This window comes from Chroicocephalus ridibundus, chromosome 4 (assembly GCF_963924245.1).
Source record: "Chroicocephalus ridibundus chromosome 4, bChrRid1.1, whole genome shotgun sequence".
Lineage (NCBI taxonomy): Eukaryota > Metazoa > Chordata > Aves > Charadriiformes > Laridae > Chroicocephalus > Chroicocephalus ridibundus.
In genome coordinates, this window is record NC_086287.1 from 86,157,468 (window position 1) to 86,179,537 (window position 22,070).

The 22,070-nt window shown below is 39.4% G+C and overlaps 1 protein-coding gene across 3 annotated transcripts in view; it reads left to right on the forward strand.

Annotated features, from left to right (window-relative positions):
* The window catches only part of CDH11 (cadherin 11), an 85,396-nt gene that overhangs the window by 2,099 nt on the left and 61,227 nt on the right, over nt 1–22,070 (forward strand). The window contains exon 1 of one of the 3 annotated variants that reach the window (XM_063334646.1): nt 10,019–10,039. The exons of the other annotated variants lie outside the window; for them this stretch is intronic. The gene's annotated coding sequence lies outside the window, so the exon portion shown is untranslated. Of the gene's footprint in view, nt 1–10,018; nt 10,040–22,070 lie in introns of those variants that run through there. 3 annotated transcript variants of the gene reach the window in all.

Consider the following 22,070-nt stretch of genomic DNA (forward strand, 5'->3'; position numbering starts at 1 on the left):
TTCCGACTGTGCTTCTAAAGCAGTTCTCCTTCCTCTTGCAGGAGAAGAACAAAATAAAGTTACAGAACTAGGAAAAAGATCTTCAATAAAAGAACTGGAAATTCTTTAGGAAAATTACCTAAAAGACATCTTTCTTCTGCAGGCTCTTGTTCTTAGGCCCTGGAATAGGACTTTTTTATTTTATTTTTTTTGTCACTTCAGCCTTGCACCAGAGCATCAGAGAATGAGCATGGACAGAGGATGCTATTTATAGGCTTCTCTCCATCAGCTTTAACTTTGCTAAAATTTTAAGTGTTGCCTGTCCAAAAAAATCACTAGGAGCTAGATTACTTCATTACCAGAAATGCTGCTACAATAGGGTATGTCAAGAGATGAGATAAGTCATTGCGATTTATCGTCAGCAGTTTCAGAAGGAAATATGTATGGAAATGGTCAGTTGAGAGACAGGACAGGTAAATTAATTTTTCTTTTGCATAACAGTATGGGGAAACTACAAAGATTAGAATGATTTCTGTGATTTATCTGATAAAATGCTTTAAAATAGATCATGTGATTTCAGCTTCAATTAATATGCTATTCTGACAACATTTGACATATTTAATTTAATTTAGTGTGAGAAACATATGTGAAGTTGAGAGTTCCAGTAGACTGAGACTAACATTTTTTGCTTTCTACAAATGCTGTAACGGAACAAAGCACAACTTGAGAAACAAATGTTTTATTGCTGAGATTTCCACAATAGAAGCTATTTCTAGCTCAAAAGTCATAGAAATTTAAAGTAATTTCAAACTTAAAACTAGTGTCTCCTCTTGTTGGTGAACCCCCTAAACCAATTTTGAATCCATTTTGTGAGCTGGATGTTTAGCAAAATATCTTCAGTGTGGGAGAAACAGAGGTCTCATCTGGAATCAATTAATTTGAAACAGTTTAGCAATGTACTTTCTAGACTTTTTTTGTGTCTGAGATTTTCTACTAGCATTTTAAGCTAAAAATCTGTGTATAATTGCCTATGCTGTACCCTTCCCCCCCCCCTTTTTTTTAAATGGCCTTCAGTTTTCATTGTCCCTTTGTTGGGGCCAACCCAAAGCCTTAGAGAAATAAGTGGAAAGATGGCTTTTGATTTGGATCAGGCACTTTGACCATACGAATTAAGAGGACTTTAATAAACTTAAGTATTGTCATTTTATGTCATATATATATATATTTTACTAGTTAAGCAACACAGTAGTCATATACTCTTATATAGTCACATGCTAAAACTCTTTTATAAGAGAAGATAGTCCTGTGTTTGGGGTTTGGTACTGAAGACTGGGATACTCTTAGGCTGTGAAATTATTGATTCATTTAAGTGCAAGCCCTTATGTGCCGAATTATTAAACCCATTCATTTCCTTTTCCTGTGTAAGTAAGGACTTTAAAGTCATTTAAATATTACCGAAGGGTAGCAAATTTGCAGGCTATCCTCCCAGAGGAGAGCTGTGGCTCCAGGAGCCGGGATTTGTGGAAGCTCCCGGTGCTGAGCCTTGGCTCTCGCTCTGCCTCGCTCAACAGGTCGAATGGAGCCGGCGGGCTCGGCCGCGGGCTCTCGGCAGCCCGGGGCTGGAGGGGTGGATCAGTCCGGGGCTGGATGGATGGCTCAGCCCCGGGATGGATGTGTCAGCCCGGGATCGGCGGGCTCAGCCCCGGGATGGATGGGTGGCTCAGCCCGGGGCCAGCGGGCTCAGCCCCGGGATGGATGGGTGGCTCAGCCCGGGGCCAGCGGGCTCAGCCCCGGGATGGATGGGTGGCTCAGCCCGGGGCCAGCGGGCTCAGCCTAGGGATGGATGGGTGGCTCAGCCTGGGGCTGTCGGGATGGCTCAGCCCGGGGCTGGGTGGGTGGCTCAGTCCCGGGATGGGTGGGTGGCTCAGCCGGGCTGGATGGCTACCCGTGGCCCGCGGGCTCAGCCCGGGGCTGTCCGGGTGGCTCAGCCCGGGGCCGGTAGCTCAGCCCAGGGACGGATGGACGCCCGGCTCATGCAGGGCCCGGTGTCCGCTGCCGGTGCCGGCGGGAGCGGCGGTCGGTCTGTCGGTCACTAGAGGGCACTGATGCTCTTCGCTGCCGCGGCCCCGCCGCTGTCGGGGCGCGATGAAAAGCCGTTTTGTTACCGCCGGCATCGCCGTCCCTCTCTGGGAGACGGGATTCAATCTCGCTGCGGTCCGGGCTAATGCGCGGGCAGTTTGTCAGGATTAACATCGTCCCAGGCAGTGGATCGCGTTACCTGCGCCGTCGCACGACCCACCTTGGCGCTCGCTGCGAAGTTTTGGAACCGTGGAACTTCAGATGCTCTGAAGAGTGCCACAGCTGGAGCCTAGGTGTAAAATAAGCGGCTCAGTCCTCTCAGCGGCAGTGGTTTTTAAGGGGTTTGCTATCTCTTTCTTCCTTTTTCAAAGGCAGTGTCAGTTCCTGCTATGCCGAGAGAAAGGGTTTAAAGACAGAAAAAATGATATGGCGAAACAAAAAATATTTCTTTCAAAATATTGTCACGCTTGAGAGATCTTATAAAGACAACCTTAATAGAAATGAGACATATTGGGCCAAATTGTTCTAATTTTACCCATATACATCTAGGTCAGTGGAGCTTACAACTGAAGAACTGAGAAAAGTAGGTTGGTCCAAATGATTTCCATGTATCCCTGTAGCATCTTGGCATATAAAAGAAATTGTTACAACCTATCATTGCAAATGCATTGTAAAGGACATAGATGACAGTATAGATTTTAAACGGTTGCAGGCTTGAAGGACTCTCATTCCACCTGCCCTGTTCTGATGTGCTTCCCTAGACAACCACTTTGGGGTATTGCTGAAGGCGGGATGCTGGGCTGCGCAGATTCTTGATTTGATTCATAGACCAATCAAATTCCTGTGTATAAAAAATATATAGTATAAGTAACAGAGTGCAGAACATTATAATGTTGTATTATATCCACTTGGGTAGATATGCAGCCAGAGAAGCTAATGTGTCTAATAGAAATTGTCTACAACTTTGATGCCAAAAATGGGCAACACAGTGCCATAATAATTGTACAGCTTTCTGTCAATCACCGGATTTAGGATATTAATGAAGAATTATCTTAGAGTAACAACTCTTGGTCAGAGAGTTAGGAACTACTGTACTGGAAAATGCGCACTGCTTTGCTGAGGACACCATGTCACAAAGAGCAGTCCGAGATCCGTTGACTGCCCATCTTCTGTGCTCCAAGGCAGGGAACATCCCTTAAGCTCTTCAATGAGCTCAAGGTGGGTGGAAAAGTTAGAGCTGCCAGTCATGTTCGAGGCCCTCCAGAGAACATTACGCATGGCTGGGACATTAGCAGTGCCTCACAAGCCAGCAGGAGCTCAGAGACAAATATCTGGAGCAGCCGGCCCCGCTGCTGAGCAGTGCCCTTGGGGAAGGTGACATTATGGTTAATTTTGCCTGACAAAGGCATAAGGCCTTCTTCCATAACTGCTTGGGTGGTGCGGTGGCTTTCAGGCATCCCAGTCCCACTGAGCTCTGCTGGCTCCATGAGCCATAATTTAGCACTTCAATTTTAAAGTGCTGGCTTAAGCAAATTCTAAGGGGGTTTTGTGTGGGGTTTTTTTTCTCCAAAGTTTGGCAATGAGTAAGAGCCTTCTCCCTTCTGAATCAGCAAGAGTTCATCAGAATTCTTAATTGTAATGCAATGGCAGGCAGAGTTGGAGTAGTAGAAATCAATGTAAATGGATTAAAAGAAAAGGACCAAGTAACTGAATGTAAAAGAGGAGCCAGGATTTTCCAGACTGATTGGTGAACAATGCAGCAATAGGTTTCCAAATATAATTCACCATTATAATGAAGATTTAATAGTTCATCAACAGGTAGACTGCAGCCACATTATACATAAACTAACATAAAATGCAATTGTGGATTATAAAGTGTTGTAAAGTAGACAAAATTGAACAGAACTTTGATACACGAATGTAAGCTGTAGGAAGTACCTATCTAGACGGTAATTGCACTTAAGCTTTCATTTAATTGTGTTGGTAGGGTCTGACACTGTTCAGGTGAACTCCCAAGGATGCTGTGGAGACAGGGGCCCCATAGGCGAAGGCTGGAGTGATGAGCAGAAGGAATTATGTTCAATAACCCTTTAAAACACAATTCACAGCATTTCCACATTTGAGCTTCACAGCACCGAGCGTTTAGCTCCCTTTTCTCTGTACGGTGCAACTAGTTGGGGTTTCCTTGCTTCCGTCCTCATGCTAGCAAGTGGGATAGAGATTAAATTTATGGTGTATCCACTTGCAGACACCATTTCTTTTCACATGAGCTCCTGATCACCCAGAGTCTACACTAGCTTGGTAAGCTAAAAAGTTCCTTGACTTGATGTTGCTCCCATTGAAGAGCTGCTTCTTCTGCACTGCGTTTTGGTACTCTTCATTTTATACAGTGCCATCACCAGATAGTCCATGTGAAAGTATTACATTTAAGGTTAAACTGGTGCTATAGAAACTCTGGTTCAACATAATTTTTATCCCAGTGAGGCTGCTGATATATATTTTTAAATAAAATAAAACCTCAGAAACATATTAATTGGTCTCAGTGGTTAAGTTAAATAGTTAAATACATGCATACATATCATTCTGCCAAGGACAAGTCATTAGTTCAGTATAAACCAGAAATGATAGCTCTATTTGAATCAGGAGACTAAACCCTATTTCCATTAATGCTAACTGTTTTATTAATACATGCATGTGTCGGCATTAAGTCATAAATTTAAATGGTCTGTCCCTTCTTGATTTAAAGTAATTATCTCAAAGATCTTGTCTGCTGAGTGAATAACTGCGTTACTCCTTTCATCTTTTATCAACTAATTTTTTTATATTTTTTTTTTGTATGTAGACAGTGTAAGGCAAACAAAAGAAATAGAGTTTGTGCAAAGTTGGCTGGCATTTGAACCAAAAATAAAAGTATTTTCATTACCAGAGCAGAATACTTGTGACTATTCCAGACCCCAGGCGACGATTCTCAGACCATTTTAAGAGTCATATAACATTCTGTACCTGCCTGCATCTTATGTGCACTTTATGAACATTTATGTGTATTTTCATTTATATAGTTAAGATTAATTTTTGTGCGTTACTGGGAAATGTTAATTGAAGCAACAGGTAAAAAATGCAACCTTTAAATTGTTTGAGAAAAATCGACATTCAAAAAGTTTTATACCTAATTTTTGACAATAATAGTTTAATTTTACCTGAGAGAAATCCTGTGGTAAATACAGGACTTCGAATAGCATTTACAAAATAAAAATCTTGTCTTATTAGCCCTAGAAGACACAGTTGAAATTTCAGGATTAAATCGTGTCCTCTTCAGAACAGTCCTCCCAACAGGCAGCGCTCCCTTTCAGCAGACTTGACCACCTCTTGATGTAGTTAGGTTTTTCTAGGTATTTCTAAGTTTCAGATCACCATTCAAGACAAGGTTTTAGTGCTTTTCTTCATTCCAGGGTACTTTCTGGTCAGGACAGAAATGATTGTAAGCTTTTTCTGAGGAATGACCAAGATTAAAACAGTTGAGCGGTGCCAGGTAAATTCCGTATGTACAGCGCAGTGATCAAAACCTCCAGCTTCGTATTGCATGTAACCATCATTATTTAACCACAGAGATTACCAACCTGATGTAACTGAAGAATCACTCAAACATTTATCCAATGCACACAGTGAAGAGATATTTTTAAAGATAACGTCTCCTTTCCATTCTCTTTCAGCATATTTTTCTTGCAATTGAAATTGCGGTGAAGATCTTCAGTATTTCACATTAGTGGAAGTTACTGTTCATTCACAGTTTCAAACCCAATTTCTCCAGACATACGAGGTTCCAGAATTTTGAAAAGCAGTTGAATAATAATTTTACTTGGGGCTCTGATTCAAAGAGAAAACTTTGTCCACCACTGATTGTTGCCTTTTTATTTGTTACCGTTCCAGTTCTAGCTGGTATAGCTCAGAGAATACGGCTGATTAGTATGCATTTCAATTCTTTTTAGCATGGTGGCAATTTACATAGCATTTCTTTTTCTAAAGCAAGAAGAAAACATAGCAGGCATTGGCATTTACATACAAACAATTTATCATTTACATACAAAAGGGCTAATTAGGTAGCAGCACAAGTGACTGTAGGTCAGACTTAGGATGGTCATCGTAGTTCTTTCTGTCCTGAAAATTGTGAATTTTGCAATGCTTATATGAAAAAAAATTATGTTCATGAACTATGAGTATGTAGTCATGTTTCAAGTACTAAACTTAATCCTCTTAGAGATCTCTAATATGTGGTTTTCTATGGTGCAGTCTTTGGCTATACCCTTGTAGTGAGGCTTGTTTAAGTTGATCTCTTCTTCGATGACTCCCAGTCCTGTACTGAAGTCCACAGTCCACTGGTTACAAATGAAGTTGATTTGGAGACTTAAGAGCTAATTTGGGTATCTGCATGATCCAGGTTGAAATAAAATGTACAACATTTAAAGTTACTGTCTATACGGCCTTGGTAAGATAGAGTCTGTGCTCCTAGGTGTAGTTCTTGATTCTCAGGTTCTTGCATCACCATCTTGAGTTCATTGAACTTGCTTATGATGTTTCCTGTGCCTTGCTTTATTAGCTTCTGCTCCCCCTCTACAGCAGAAGATGCAGTGAACTTTTCATTTTCAAAGTTTCACATTTTTGGATGCAAACTTTGCTCTGCCCTCCCATGACCTCCATTTTATCAGGTATAGTGGACTCTTCTAGCCTTCCTTTTTATTTTTGTGTTCTGCTTTACTCAACCGTCGCCACTTATCCTCAAGCGTGGAGACATTCTTCTCTGGGTCAGGGTAATCCAACACTTGTCTTCTTCTTTGGCTATTACTTCTACCTGAATTAAACAAGGGCTTCCCATTCCTAGGCTGCAGTGCAGTCATACCCCTCGCTACAATCTTGTAGTTAATAATGTTCTGTTCCCTTCTGCACACGTTACTTAGTTTTTTGGATCCATAAGCAGAAGTCTTACTTGCTTTGTGGCCTGGTTTCTATTTGGCTAGGTATATGTCAAACTACTGGCAGCAGCTAGATGTGAGAAAAACTAATTCTTAGTATGTTCAATGACTTCATAACAAAAAAACCTTCACAATTAAATAAGGTGACATTGGTGTGATCTGAGAAATAAGTGATCTCCTGAAAAGGGAAATGGGAGTCAGCCTTACTGCCTCCCTAGACCGTTTATATACAATATGCAGGTGTCATACATGACTAGAACACGATAAACTCCATTGGAAAAGGAAACACAAAGATTTCCTCCATGCTGCAGTGATGTGCTGTGATTCTGTAGCACCACCAATTAGAAAGTGGCAGCTGGCCTGGGTTTTAAAGGAGCAGTCAAAACACATGATGAAAGTCAAAAGTCAAATTACAAAAGTCATAATTTTTTTTTGAATGGCATTGAGTTGACATTGAATGCCACCTTATTGTGACCTTCAGTGTGTATTTGTATGGTTAGAAGGCTAGGGAAACGTCCACCTTATTTAATATAAGCTCAGAATTTTGCTTTTGTTGGTAGCAGACTTTTTTTAATGACTTCTATGAGCAGACAAGTTTAAACTATTTATCTGATGTTTACACTTTACTAGGTAAAATTTTGTCTGGTCAACCGGATGTAAACCAGAGAAACTGTATTGGAGCTCATGGGGTTATTCAGTTGACATTGGTGATATTGAACAATATCCTTGATACGGAAATTTTAAGTAGTTTTGGTAGTTATGTTAACTCATGTTTTTAAACAGAATTTACATGGAGATGTGCATTTCAGGGCTAAGCCAGCTTTTACAGGAACACTAGTAGACACGCCGTCATATGTAAGAAATTGCATTAATATTTGTTTAATTATCCAATCAAATTGAACAAGAAATTAGTTTGGCCGAAACAACCAAGTCTATAGAGAAAGTGCCAGCTCTGATACTTACCAAGATTTGACAGTTGCTCGCTGTCGTGACCTTGGCTTTTTTTCTGATGAGCTAGAGGTCAGAAAGTATGCTAGCTGTAATTACTGCCTTCGTAAGATTCTGTAGGCCATCCTCTGCAGCAGACTTGGGCCAGATTGTCTACATGTACCAGATTACTGATGAACTGGGTGCAAATCTCTGTTTTGTTCTCAAAGCTGTTCAGTCCTGTTAGGATATTTCCCTTCAGAAATGAGTGACTAGCAAGTCATTTCTTGGAAGCCGCACATAATGTGAGAGCTACTGAAAAATGGGACTTTTAACTTTTATTTATATTTTGCAAAAGATTTGCAAAGAAAAGAAAGTAATGTAAATGATATTAATAATGTGTATAAAAGACTTTTCTGTTGGTATTAAATCATTTTGCGTACTGGAGGAGAGAAGAATGTTTTTGCCTAGGGGTATAGCCCATCTGGAAATTAAATCCATTTTTACTAGAAATGAAATCATTCAAAATAAACTGCAGAAAAGCTTGTGTTTTAACTGTTTCCATGTGCTTAAAAGTAGACCATATTTAACCCATAAATGCCTTGGGCAGTTTATTCCTTTGAGTTAATGAATGCTAATTGCTGCTTGAATTTGAGATTGGCAGCTCCTCCTTTCGCGCTTTTTAGTAATGTTACAAGGAGTATTTTGAGTCACTCAGATATGACGGTTTCCTGTTTCACGTGTTAGTTATATATGCAACCCCTGTGACTTAACGGAAAAAACATAAAATTGTATACACCTTAACTTCCTTTCTTATTTTTCCCAATTGATTATGCGCATTTCCTCTTTGGGCTTTATAAAAGGCCCCGAGTTTTATTTTCCAACCAATTAGAAACATACCAAGTTTTTAATAAGGTGTCAAGTATTTTAAATGTAAAGACATGAATTTCTCTCCACATCCTCATGCCCCAAAATAATTTGTCTCTTATCTATAGTAAGCCAGGCATATTCATTATGCTTTCTTAAGCCTGTATCCTCACGAATTGAGATGTCAGGCTGAATGACACAAATCCTTTCCGCAGCTGTGCCTTGAAGGACAGATGCCTTTCTACCATGAATGATACCAGAAAAAGTCCTGTTGCGAAACTTGTTTTCCCACTTCTCAGCAGTCTGGTGAGGTCATTTCCATAATCCACGGAAGTGTTGCTAAAATTTAGGGGTGTATATATACACATACATATATGGCTAAGTTGTCGAAGCTGTACAGGGAACTGAGTAAGAGATCCCTTTACATTAATTATGCCTTCTAATTATGCCCTTTTAGTAACCTCCTCATTTCCCTAAAGAATCCTAGAATGAATGAAGAGGAGCATAATTCCCCATTTATGGAGAGGAATTCTTTCAGTAATCGTATTCAAAATTGCAAACCAGCTGATAGGACAGCATCTGTATCGACTTCCAGTTTCTGTTCCATTTTCGGGCAGCGTGGCTAGGGCTTTGACTTGTTAATGGCACAGAGGACTACATCCAGGTGCTTGCGTTTGAGGAGAGGGAAGAATGAAAGGCTTAAACCTATCTATTTGTTTTTCCTATTTTAAGAGTGTTCTTTCACCTGACTAGATGAGTGTGTGTCCGCTCAAGTTTCTTTTGGTGGAAATAGTTGGAAAGCATGGAATGCGATGAAAACTCTTGTATTGCAAAAGCAAACCTTCTTGCTTCTCAGAAGTATTTTTATGTGTCTTGATGACGTGCCATCTAAAGACCCGCTTCCAAAGCATGATACCAAGGCAAGCTAACTTGACTGAAAAATAAGTTCAGTTTGTTTAGGAAGGGGGAGTTTCAGCCTTTCCATAAACATCCCATCGAGTCTGTGATATAAGGATTCTGTTGGACCTGCTGTACTCCTGGTGGAGCAGCATCCCCAAAAGATATTGTGGTGCGCACTTTGCAGTGCTGGAGCATTGCATAAAATCCGCTACTAGTGGCAAAAGGGTTAAAAACATATGGGCTAGTTATCTGCCTGGAGCTTCAAACAGCCACATTCTACATCAAAAAGGGACTGCAGCAACTCCTTGATCAAAGCTCAGGTAATTTAATTATTTGCCTTCATGAATCAAGGGGTCCTTGAACAAGCTCAGGATGTCTGGGTATTAGAATATGGGAAATTTATTGTTTCACTCCTTCTAATATTCCAACATCAAAGAGAGCTTTTTCCTATAAACAAAGCAGGCAGAAGTCAAAGAATTCAAGCAAAAGGTAGCATGGAGAGATTCGGTTTTCTAGGATCTTTGTGAGCTGGAAATGAAGCTGATTCCTTCCTGTGGGGTGAGATATTTACCACTGTGATTCTTTGTGTTTATTTTATATAACTGAACATCTGTACCAAATCTTGCAAACTGAAATGCTTAGCTCCTGCTCCTGTTCACTTACTCGACGTTGTTTTTCCTGTTTCCTGATCTGATGTGATTTTTTCATGTTCTGTTTTGCAAATCTCTGTTTGCCAAGTTCCAAGTGGCTCTTTGACCACATTGTGCTTTGAGATTCTAATTAGCGCAGTGTAATGTAGACTGTGCACCCTAATGCGGAGGAGAGTTCTAGAGCTGATTTGTCCAGCAGACCCAGCCAAAAGTCAGAAGAAATGCAGGGTGGTGGCAGAAGCCCATGGTCTGAAGGACAGTGCTCCGTCCCAGGCGCTCCCTGTGCTTCTCACCACTGGTGGCAGTCACGCTAGTTCAGGATTAACGAAGCAAAAATTGGTCGGCGTTTTTAAAACCCTAAACATTGCAGAGTTTTGCATGCTGATACAACACTGGATTCTCAGCGTGCAGAAAATAAATGTCATTTTATTTCTAGGAAAGATTAATTCCTTTGTGTCTTTCCCTTTTATTTTTATTTTTGCATTTTCTTTTGGTCTGCCAGATTTCCTTTAACAGCTGGGGCCTGACCCCGCTTTTTTCCATGTTCACGGACCAAATATAATGTACTAAAATTTCTTATGGTAAGTGCCAGTCTTAGTGTATGTGTTGTATGTTTATCTGCTGTGTCATTCCTGCATAAAAGCTCTCTCATTGCCTGCGTTGTCCTGATTCTGTATGTGTTCTATTCACAACCTGCAACGATCCCGTGTGTCAAACTGCTCTTGAAGCCAATGAGATGCCTCTGTGTAGAGCACTTCCTTGTATCTTAGCAGGAACAGAAATAAATTAGTGGGAGATAAGTCAGTAGAGACAGGAAACAAATGCAGTCACTACATGTGGTGACAAAGGTTTCCGAGAATCATATAGAAGTTATATAAATAGAAAGAAAATAAAACGAGTTGGCTCCTCCCACCTTCTCATATTTACCTGTGAAATAACAAGTGCCACAAATTTCTAATACTGCAGATCCTTTTGCAATTGAAATTTTTATAGAACAAAAGGACTGCGAGATGCAAAATTATGATAGATAATCTAATTAACTATCCCATAGAACACAATAAATAATTAGGACAAGGGAACAGTGCAGTATTCTGCAATTCATTGCCATGCTGGTGAGGAGCTCTGCAAAGTATTTTGTTTAAAATGGTGATGTGATGCTTGGAGAGATGCTCCTCTGCTTTGTGTGCAGAAGGTCTAACCTGCTTCACGGATCAGCTAACTGTGACACAGCTCCATCAGCTGTGTGCGCTATGGTTCCTTGCAATAAGGTTATGGAATGAAATCAACTATACTCAGTTGTAAAGATGTGCCTGATTCCTTCCAGAGTTCCCAGGTAACTCTGTTATTGGAAGAAAACATTGTTTGTGTCAAACTTTTGAAACCACTGAGTCTGATTTTTCAGTTTCTTCAATTTGCACAGAAAACTTCCTTTTAAGCTTGAAAGACCTTGCTTTTCAGTTCAATTAACTAAGCGTGTTCAAATTATTACCATGTGATAATCTCATTCTATATTTTCCAAGAGATCAGCCAGTAGAAAGGTGATTATTTCGCTCAAGGTGAAGTTACGTGGTTGGTATCACACTCAATCTACAGTAGCATTCAAGGCAGCAGCATTATAGTCAGCCAGGCGGTATTGCCAAGAAGTTTTACGTGTGTACATATAAATATATATATACACAAGCACACATGCATGTTGTGTGTGTATATATAAGGGAACACGCACCCTTCCTGAAGGTCTATAGTTTTCCTGTGAAATCTCTGACGTTAAGCAGGACCATCTACACGAGATTATGGAATCCTTAATTTCTGCCATAGAAACTCTGTGGTGGTGTGAGTGGTTGCGGTTAGATTTGCCAGTGAGTGATGTAGTGACAGTGCACATGCCTGTGCCATTACCAGAGGAGGAGGAATTGATTAGCAATAACACACTTCATTAACACTGCACTTTCTCAATCATTGTAATTGTGGCTCTTCCCCTAAAACATCAAGTGGAACAGGTTTCATTTCAACCAAATCAATCTAATGTGTTAAAATTTACATAATTTCCTCTCATTGCGTTTATAGAGCAGCAGGAATTTTAATTTGCATTGTCTGTATAGTCTATAATCAAAGTGTTAAGAGCACAAGGTTTATTCATTATGTATGGCATGTGGTGACAAATTTACATAATAGGCTGCATCTTGCTGAAATATTCCTTCTTTCCCCACCCCCACCTTTGCAATTTTGGCTATAACTTATATTCTATAAACCTGTTAATTCAATTACACAAGCCTTTGAGTTCCATAGAACATTTATTTAGGGAGAAGTGTCCTTATAAAAATAAATAAGTGGATAAAATGTCATACTGAAAGATGAGAAGTGCAAAGGGAAAGCACTTGAAAATGGACCATGTTTCCTGATTTCAGGAGAAAGCTGCTATAAACCCACTGCAGTGTGTCCTGTTGCTGCATACTGGAGGTAAACACTCACAGATTGAATGGAAAGGTACATTTTTGTTTGTTTCGTGACCGTTTCTATATAGAGGCTATTCCATGAAAATTTTCAAAACTAAGTTAGGGAATAAAAAGCAATTAAGAAATTAAGATGCTGTGAATGCAAACCTCCATCATTGATTGTTGCCTGCTAAGGCCAACCTTTGCTTTGTGTAAATGAAAGTGCTAAACAAGATGTTTTTGATAGAAGATTATTACCTTTTAGTAAATAGAGAAAAAATAGAGGATTTTGAAAACATTTCTAGCAGCTAAAAATATTATCTAAATGAGGAATGTAATGTGTCTATTGGATGAGATACATGGGTCCTCTACAGAGTGTCACAGAGCTACCATAGCATAAGATTTATCATTTAGATCTTTGAACTACTGAGTTTTATATGTAGCATCAGTCAGATACCTCCCTTTTTCCCTTTTACTACCCAAGTAAGGGTATTCAGGCTAAAATGTAGGAATATGCATTTATTTTTGTTATGTCATATTATCTTATAGTGCAACGGTACAAATAAATACATTTTGTGTTCTATCATGTACAGAAACTCAGGTAGTACAAGATTTATCTGCCTTTGATCAAAGAAAATCTCTGTAGAACCTCTTAACAGAAGGGCAGAATATATTTAGCTGTTGACAGGTGTTTCAGACCTTTACTGAAACATTCATACAAATAGTTTTATTAATACATAATTAAATCCCGAATCTGATGTTAAGAGTTTAAAACCGTCACAGAGCATTGTATTTGAATTGTATTTTAGTCCATGCTAAGAAAAGGGTGTGTGGGTGTATTACATGCGTGATGACTTGTATTTTCAAGTTATATAAGTATGGGAGCAGACACAAATCTGACATTTGTGAATATTTCAATCTCTGTATGAAATTGGAGTGAAACTTTGGTTTATATAGCAACTGTTATCATCCAACGTGTGCCAAAATGCTTCTGAACGGTGTTATGTCAATGTAGATGCAACAGCTGCATACATTAAAATGAGGGTGACACTCTAAGTTTGCATTACTAAAGTTATAAAATTAATACTTAGATAACTCTCAGTAGGTTGAGAGAGTGCAAAAGACAAACGTAAAGCTGGTTAACCTTTGAGAGCGAGAGAAAACCCAAGGGAAGGGGAGACCCGTTTTGCAACGGAACTCACCAATAAAAGGGCCTATTAAAGTGATTATGGAGCTGTAACACGGGCCACTTCTTTTTTCCCCAGCTTTTCCCACAAGTTACTGCATGTGCTGCACAGTCCTCGGAAATGCCATCTCGTTCTGCTCTCCGGCTCCTCTGCCAAGGACTGTTTTGCCTGCCTTCCATCTTTTTTTTCTTCCTTCCCTGTTTTCCTACAATTTCCCCACATCCATTGAATATTGTTTGAAAATCTGCAAGGAACTATCAAGAGGGGAAGGTTTATAGAGAGAGGCACGTACCCAGGGCGAGTAATGTAGTAATGGTGGTCATATTCCCAGAGGTAAATGATGTATATGCTCAATATTCATATTCCTGTAGCGGAACCCTTCCAATTGTATGTGCTGGAGCATAGCGGGCATGGGAATGGGCTACAGTTTTTAATTTTTCCTTTCTGTACCTGGTGTGTAAGAGCTGTATGAACCCCAAACTGATTTTGTGAGCTTTGCAGAATATTCTTGTCACATTGAAACCTCGCTTGAGCTGCACCTGGGTTTGGACTCTGAGGTTTCCGAGCATCAGGACATCTTGCTGTCTATTAAGCATCAGCTGTAAGAATGCCAGCTGGAAATGTCACCAAAGCTCTCCTTTGTTTGAGCTCCGCTGGCCATCTGGGGGGAGCCTGTCTGCCTGCCTAGGTGAGAATGGATGTTCCCGAAAGCCTGGGAAGGAAAGGGGAAAGGTGGAAATAAAGAAGCGTTAGGTGCGATGCCAGTTCGTGCCATCTGAGGATGTGTCCTCTCCGGGGAATTGCACCCGGAGGTGGATTGAACCAGGTGAAGCTCTATGTTTACATCCCACACAGATGAGTTAAACCACCCAGTTCGGTGTGGGAAATTCCACTTTCTGCAGCGGCACTTGGAGTTGCCTTAGTCCTGCTGCCGCCAGCTTTCTAGGAGAGTAAGACCTGCTGAAGTCTCAGCAGAAGTACTCTCAATCTGCCACTGCCACGAGAATAAAATACAATAGTCAAAGCAATATATCTTAACCAGCTCCGCAGATGTGATGTTCAGCGATGCACCTCCTGTGGAAGGTACTATCGTTTATATCCTGCTTCGTTCAATTTGATATATAGTTTTTCTTGTCCGTGGCTTCAGCAGCTGTCATGTAGATCAGACTTCAGCTGAAATCTGTGTTTGTGGCACTCTCTATGAATAAGAAAAATGTGTTTTACAACTGAATACAAGAGATGAAAGAGAAATCAGATAAAGTCAAAATGTTTTAGAAGTTTAGGAAGTTGTCTCTTGAAATGGCTACAGAACTTGGCTAGCCAGTAAAATAAAATAAAATGTACATTAATCAGTTGAAATATCAGATTAAGGTATTTATCGTAAATACTGTGGTGCCACAAATAAAGAGGAACACTTTTTTCTGCAAACCAAAATACAGTTTCACTATCAACTCAGTAACTTAGCTTTGTTTGAAAAGGCTATAGCTAATGCAGTTAGAGAAATATCTAAGACTACGGTAATTAAAAGACCGACAGCACTTTGTTTCTAACTTCCTGCAGGATAGTTTGGCATCCAGGCGGGAGAGCAAGGGAATGGTTCCCCTTTCCCTTAGATGTTATGGTTTGGGCAGGAGTTAGGCAGGGGCGGACCAGACTCGCTGTGGTTGTTTTTCAGTGTGTACTTTTCTTCTTCTGTGACATAGAATGTGATTATTTATTTTTTTTTATAGTATCATCTGGGGCTTCTATATAACAAACATGTTCCTCTTCCAGGCCCTATGCCAGTGATGAAACCTTTGGATTTCTCAAGCTCTCTTCTTGTGGCACATTATACTTATAGGTTTTTGGTCTTGTATCGCATATCTTAAGTTTACTCTAGCATGTATTGAACCCTACGTGCTGCGTACACCTGAGTGTGCTTTGCAGTGGGTGCACCTCTCTAAAGTACTGCTGCGTGGCCTGCCTGAGGAGGCTGGAGTCAGAGGCTAAAAACGTCTGCTGCTCCTCTTCTTTTTTTATTTAGTGGTACAACACCATAGGCATAGAGCAATTTCTTTGCTTATTTGCATGATAACACAGAAGCGAGAGCAGAAACCCCTTGTTTTAAGTGCTAATACTTTAATGCTTTAAAAAGAGTTTAAAATGTTGACAGCTTTCAAAGGAAATAGATCAGCTTCAAATAGACAAAATATTCCACTGATTTAGTGGTTCTTTTCCTCCTTGGTCCTGTTTCAATTCAGGGACTGTACAAAAATTCAGTATTTAATAGGTTTTTGGAAACTTAGTTTTAAATCAGGGAAAGATCAGCAATATGACATTGCCAGCTCTACAGGAAAAATGAAATGTCATGTAACTGAAATAAGTGCTACAACTCTTTGTGAGGCAATTTCTGTATTTTTTTTCCTGCATGATTAGATTTTATAAATATCCTGCTGTGTACAGGTATGTTCTCATCTCCTCATCTACCAGTACAGGCTGATGGGCTGTCCTCCACTCTCAGATGACAAGCAGCCAGCAGCAGTTAATGACAGCATTGGAATTTTTGGCACCTTTTTTACACTGCACTGACTCCGTGCTCACAGGATAATTATCTCTCAGCTTTGCTTTATGTCACTGAGTACAGGACATGCATCAGTGCTCCTTCGAGAAATTTCCAAAGCATTTATCTGTGAAACTATGATTTCTAAGTGCTTGTGGAAAAGGGACCCTTGACACCAAATATGACTAACGCAGGGGTATTACCGACATCACTTGCTTGGTTTCTCTTTTCTGCAGTGCCATCGGTGAATTTTGGGCAGGGTATAGCATTGTGACAGGGGATGATAAGCAACTTTACATATTCTTGGATATCAAAGGAATCTTAGCACGTGTTTATGTGGAAGGTGACAATGCTTTTGAGAATGGATTAATATGCTTAAATATGGGCAAAGGGAAAGATCATGGTGGTGTTGTACTTGAAATTTCTGTTTCATGTTAAGTTTTATTCTTCAGCAAGCTATGTTTATAGGCTCCATCATGAGAGCTGAAATAAAAGATAGAGTAAGAAGCACCAGAGCTGGGAAGAACATGGATCTTCTTTGCTCCATATGCACTCTGTCAAATAAAATTTCTTTTTATTCCTCTTGCATTAAAGAAGACCGAGATAAAATGAATCCTTACTCTTGACTTTTCACCCCCATACCGCTTAGTCTTTCGTCTTTTCGGTGCCTGGATCCTTCTTTTAACCTCTGTCTGTATTGCCCATTTTAAAATACACTAATACTACGGATTCCCTCTCCACATTCTTGAACTCCTTGAACTCAGTGAGATTTTTACTGCTGAACTTCCGTGGGTCAGGTCTAAGCGTTCAGAGTGCCACATACAGTGGATTCCCAAACTCAAATTTTCAAATTTTCCAGCACACTTGCTACAGGGATCCCCCCCCCTTTTTTTTCTTTTCCCCCCTTTTTTTTTTTTATAACTGTGATTCTAATTATTTCAAACGTAATTATGTACTTAAGAATTTGGGGAGTACGAAATGATCTGCAAAACAGTAAAACAGACAGATCAGATGCATCTTGCCATCCTCAGAAGCAAATAGTAGTAGTAGTCTTTTGAAGAGGCCATAGATTGCTGCAAGGAAGCTAAGTGGATTGAATTACTTATGGCAGAATATTTACATGGCACTGAGCCTAAATGGTTGTCAGAAGAGTTTCTCCTGTTGAATGATCAAGATAAAGCTGCTCCAGCCCTTCCAAGTCATTCAGCTGTACAAGCTTTAATTACCTAAACCTGGACTGAACCCACTTAATCAGTCTGGTTCTTCTGAACTGCCATCATTAAATAACTTACCCCCAATATCATCCTAGTGTGAGTTGTCGCTTCTAAAGTCAGGTAGAAGAAACGCTACTGGAATAGGGATCTTTGAGCAAGAGAATGCCAAGACTTTTCATAAAAGCTTCTGATAATAAGTAAACAAAGAGTGAAATTTGAGTTATTTGTTACAATTATCCTTTTTAGATTTATTCGATGTCTTTCAGCTCAGAGAATGTGACCTCTGTTTTCAGGGTTTTTTCTGTATAAAGTAACTCTTGTGCTCTTTCAAATTAAGTATCACATACTTGTTACATTCTCACAGAGCCTGAGAAAACCAAGAAGCATATATTTGATTCATTGACCTGTACTGAAATCCATAGTCTTGTCCTTACCATTGAACAATAAATTTTGTGAAAATTCTTCACAGTATATCAGATCACAAAATGTTCCCCTTATTTCATCTGCTGTTTTCCAATTTTTTTTCCAAGAAGTTCAGTACCCAATTGAGTTCTGATTATTTTTTCCCTTAGATTTAAAATGAAGGAAATGTGAATATTTTATTTCTGCAGTAAACTGTTCCTCAAGAAGGTGATGAGAGCACCACAGAATGAGACAAAGTTCAGATAAATCTGGCTGTAATAGTCTCCCAAGGAACTGTTAAGGTTTTTAAAAGAAGGAGCATTAAATCAATGCAGGCTAATAATTTCTTCCCAGTATTTTCTCCAGATATGATTGTATAGAATTTCAATAGATGTTTTCCTTATTCTTGAACTCTTATTATTTTCTCCAGCTTCTTTTAGAATAATGTTACCAAATATCTGTTTCACTCATAGACCAAATAATGGCAATTCTTTATGCAGAAAAGAAAGGGCATTTACTACCTTGAAATTATCATTTCTCAGATGCTAAAATAGGCAAAAATCATAAAGCAACAGACTTGCTGTGATTTTAGGTACTTCTTTCCTGGAATAAAAAAAAAAAAACCCAAACTAGGATTTTTAATTCAGAGGAAAATTAATTCCATCCTTTAGTATTCTTAGCAAATGACTCATGTAAGAGTTTTCAAAGTCATTACCAAATCTTTCTTTTGCTAAGATGGAAGATTGAACTTAAGAGGAATTGCTGGCTCCCACGTCATGTCAGTTGGACTCAACTGAAACTGGCTTCCAAATTTATTTCTTTGTCTGCCTCTTGTTTCTGTATAGGACAGAATTTATGGGTATATTCGAAGCCATATGGATATATGGAAATATATGCACAGTTACTGGGGAAGTCTTCTGTTTTGTGTAACATCAGTCATAGCTGTTCCTGTTTAGCATGATGAGAACAGGGAAAATCCACTCGATTAGACCCATAGAACTACAAAATATGGAGGTGGCCTTTACAGGTAAGGTGTCTGAAATTGCTTCTTTTTTCATATTAGTATTTGTAGTTAGTTTTAGGTCAGGACAGTAGCAGAAAACAAAATTTGCTTCAAAAGTAACAGATGTTACCTTTTAAAGAAATTTACTCTCTCCAAACCTTCTGCTCCAAGTTTAAAGTTTTTTGTAGTTCAAAATTTAAAAAAAGAAAACACGTCTAGTGAAGAAGATACATTTTTGGTCTTGTTCTGCAGCAGAAAGTGTTTGCTAATATAGTTATGCCAGGATATCTATATCAATAATGATCCTTATTTTAAGCACAGCATGTATTGGCAAAGAAACGCTTTTATCAGTTCATGAATTAAACCCATATAGCAGAAGTGACTTGTCTTTGCCAGCTGAAATACTTCTCAGTTTTTTGTCTTACACCGTTGTCAGTGAGGAGGGGCGGAAACCATACATCTCTGACTGCTGTAAGCCGGACCCATGTTTTCAGGGAGCCAGAGAAAGTGAGACATTGCTAACTTTAGACATCTCTAAAGTTTCTGCTATTTTTACAAAGAGAAAAATTCTAAAGTCACAATTTTAAAGAAACACTGATATCACCAACAGAAAAAGGTGTCAGTGAAAAGGGATTTTGGGTCCTGTAAAAACCGATAAGAAAGATTGATTGATAGACTATATGGGCTAATGTCACATTTCCTAATCTAGAAGGATTTTAGTAAAAAATGTGGGCTCTTCGCCTACCTTTGTGGATTCTTCTAATGATTTGTTTTATGGCCTCTATCCAGGTCATTCGTCTCTTTACACCTTCCCAGATGGCTGTGCCCATCTCTTATAATATGTTTGCACATGGTTTCAGAAATCAAGAGCCTTTAGAGAAATAGGTCCTACAGTCAAACCAGGAATAATTTCCAATCTAAGTAATCTAAAATGTCTGAAGAGTTTTCTTACATAAAAGCCTTGTGGAGGAGACTAAAAACCCATGGATGTTACATAGCCTGAGTACAACGGAATGTGGCCAACAGTGACCTTCAGAACCTGCAGGACCTACAGTTAACTGTACACATCAACATTAAATTAGCAAAATTAAGCACTTCTTAGCTTGGAAATGCCGCTAACAGATTGCTGGTGGAACACACGTGTCATTCATACACAGTGTGATACAATCCTTATTGCTTATGGTTAAGCACGATTTTCCATTCTTCTGTGTATAGTGCATTTCCATTCTTCTGCTTTTAAGTGCAAAACATATTTCCTCCAGACCAGGGGTGGTTTTCTGCGTCTGAAGGTAACAATTGTTTAAGGAGAGGTTGGACAAAAAAATAAGTAAAAAAACTCTCAAACGCCTTTGTTACAGCTGGGTCTTTGGATATGTCAATAGCAGTTACTCAGGGATAAAACCGCTAAATTGGGACAGCTCTCTTGCTTCTTGCCTACCAAGAAAGCTGATATTGGTGCAGCACACATGGTACACTGGCATTTTTCTGCTGTGCAAAAAGCGCTTCATTATTGCTGGTGACTGAGAAACTATCGGTGCCAAGTTCTCGTTCTTTCAAATTCGGCTGGCTAATGTTTCTGTTGGTCAGTGATGGCTGTCTTGGGTTAAGATGTGCTAGAGCTGCTAAGCAGAAATGAGATGCTAAAGAAGATGTTCAAGCAGAGAAAAGACGCGAGTAACGTGAGATACAATCATTAGGAGCATTTTTTCCTTCTATGGAAGCCTTTGTGGGTTTATTTCCTCCTCACCATTGTTGGTTTATATGCAATGCATCTGTGAGTTTGTACCATGGGGATTTAGTACAAATTAAAATGAAATACAGAGAGTGAGAATCAGCTGACGATCTTTTCTTTGCCGGTAGGCTGAGAAAAGTGCTTGACAAACATATTCTTTCTGGTTGCATTGTCTTTTAGCATGAATTCCTGTCCATTTTTTTGGTTCTTCTTTCTCCAAAAATCGCGTTTCATGAAAATGGTGTGCAGATTTGGTTTCTTCTTTGTGTATACGTGAGAGAGAGTTCTCACTGAATTTTGTATGTTCCGTATTTTCATTACTGCTCTGTATTTAATAGCCTGCTTTGAATTTTATTAGTTTTGTAACCTTTTCTACATACCAAAATCCCGTGAATTAAGACAAACATGTTCTTTGCTTTTGGGATTTAGGACTAAGAAGGTGAGTTAGGCCAAAATAGGAGAAGAATGACCAATGCAGATGCTAGAAAGATACTTAAGGTTGTGAAAATGATAAATTAAAAGTATACGCACATTTTAAAGCACACAAAACCAGCTTAGCTTGGGTTGAAAAGAGGGTGACATGTTGGCACAGTGGCTGTACTGAAGAGATCTCAGCAATGGCATTTTGGCCATCCAGAGAAAGTTGTGATCTTCTTAAAGACATGATGAAGTTCATCTTGCCTTCCTTCCAGCTGGAGCTGGTTAATCCTTAGCTCTTGTTAAACAGATAGCAGTTACAAGATGTTTTATTTCCAGCCAAAAACTACCTGAGAAAAAGCTGAACTGAAACTGTTACTGAAAACATGCTGGCATTTCATGCAAGACAGTAAAAAGGTTAATATCAATTTACTGCATTAGAGTTCTTTCTTCCCAAGAGCAGGAAGAATTTGCTCTTGAACTGGATGCAATTTATTTGGGATTGTACTAAATGGTAATTGAAGGAGGATGAAGTGCTTGCTAAATACTGCAGAGATGCTCCTAACAAGAATACAGGCATCAAACTGATCTTCTGCCAGTATCTTGCCAGGATTGCAGCGTAGGACTGATAATACATCAGGGTGGCGTGATCTCTTATAAACTCTAGTACTGAGGTAAACTTGTTCTTGGTTTACCTACTTTTTCCTAATTTTTTGGGATTAAATTTTGAGTAGAAGGCAGATGTCATCTGAGAAGCTGTCATCGTTTTTGTTGT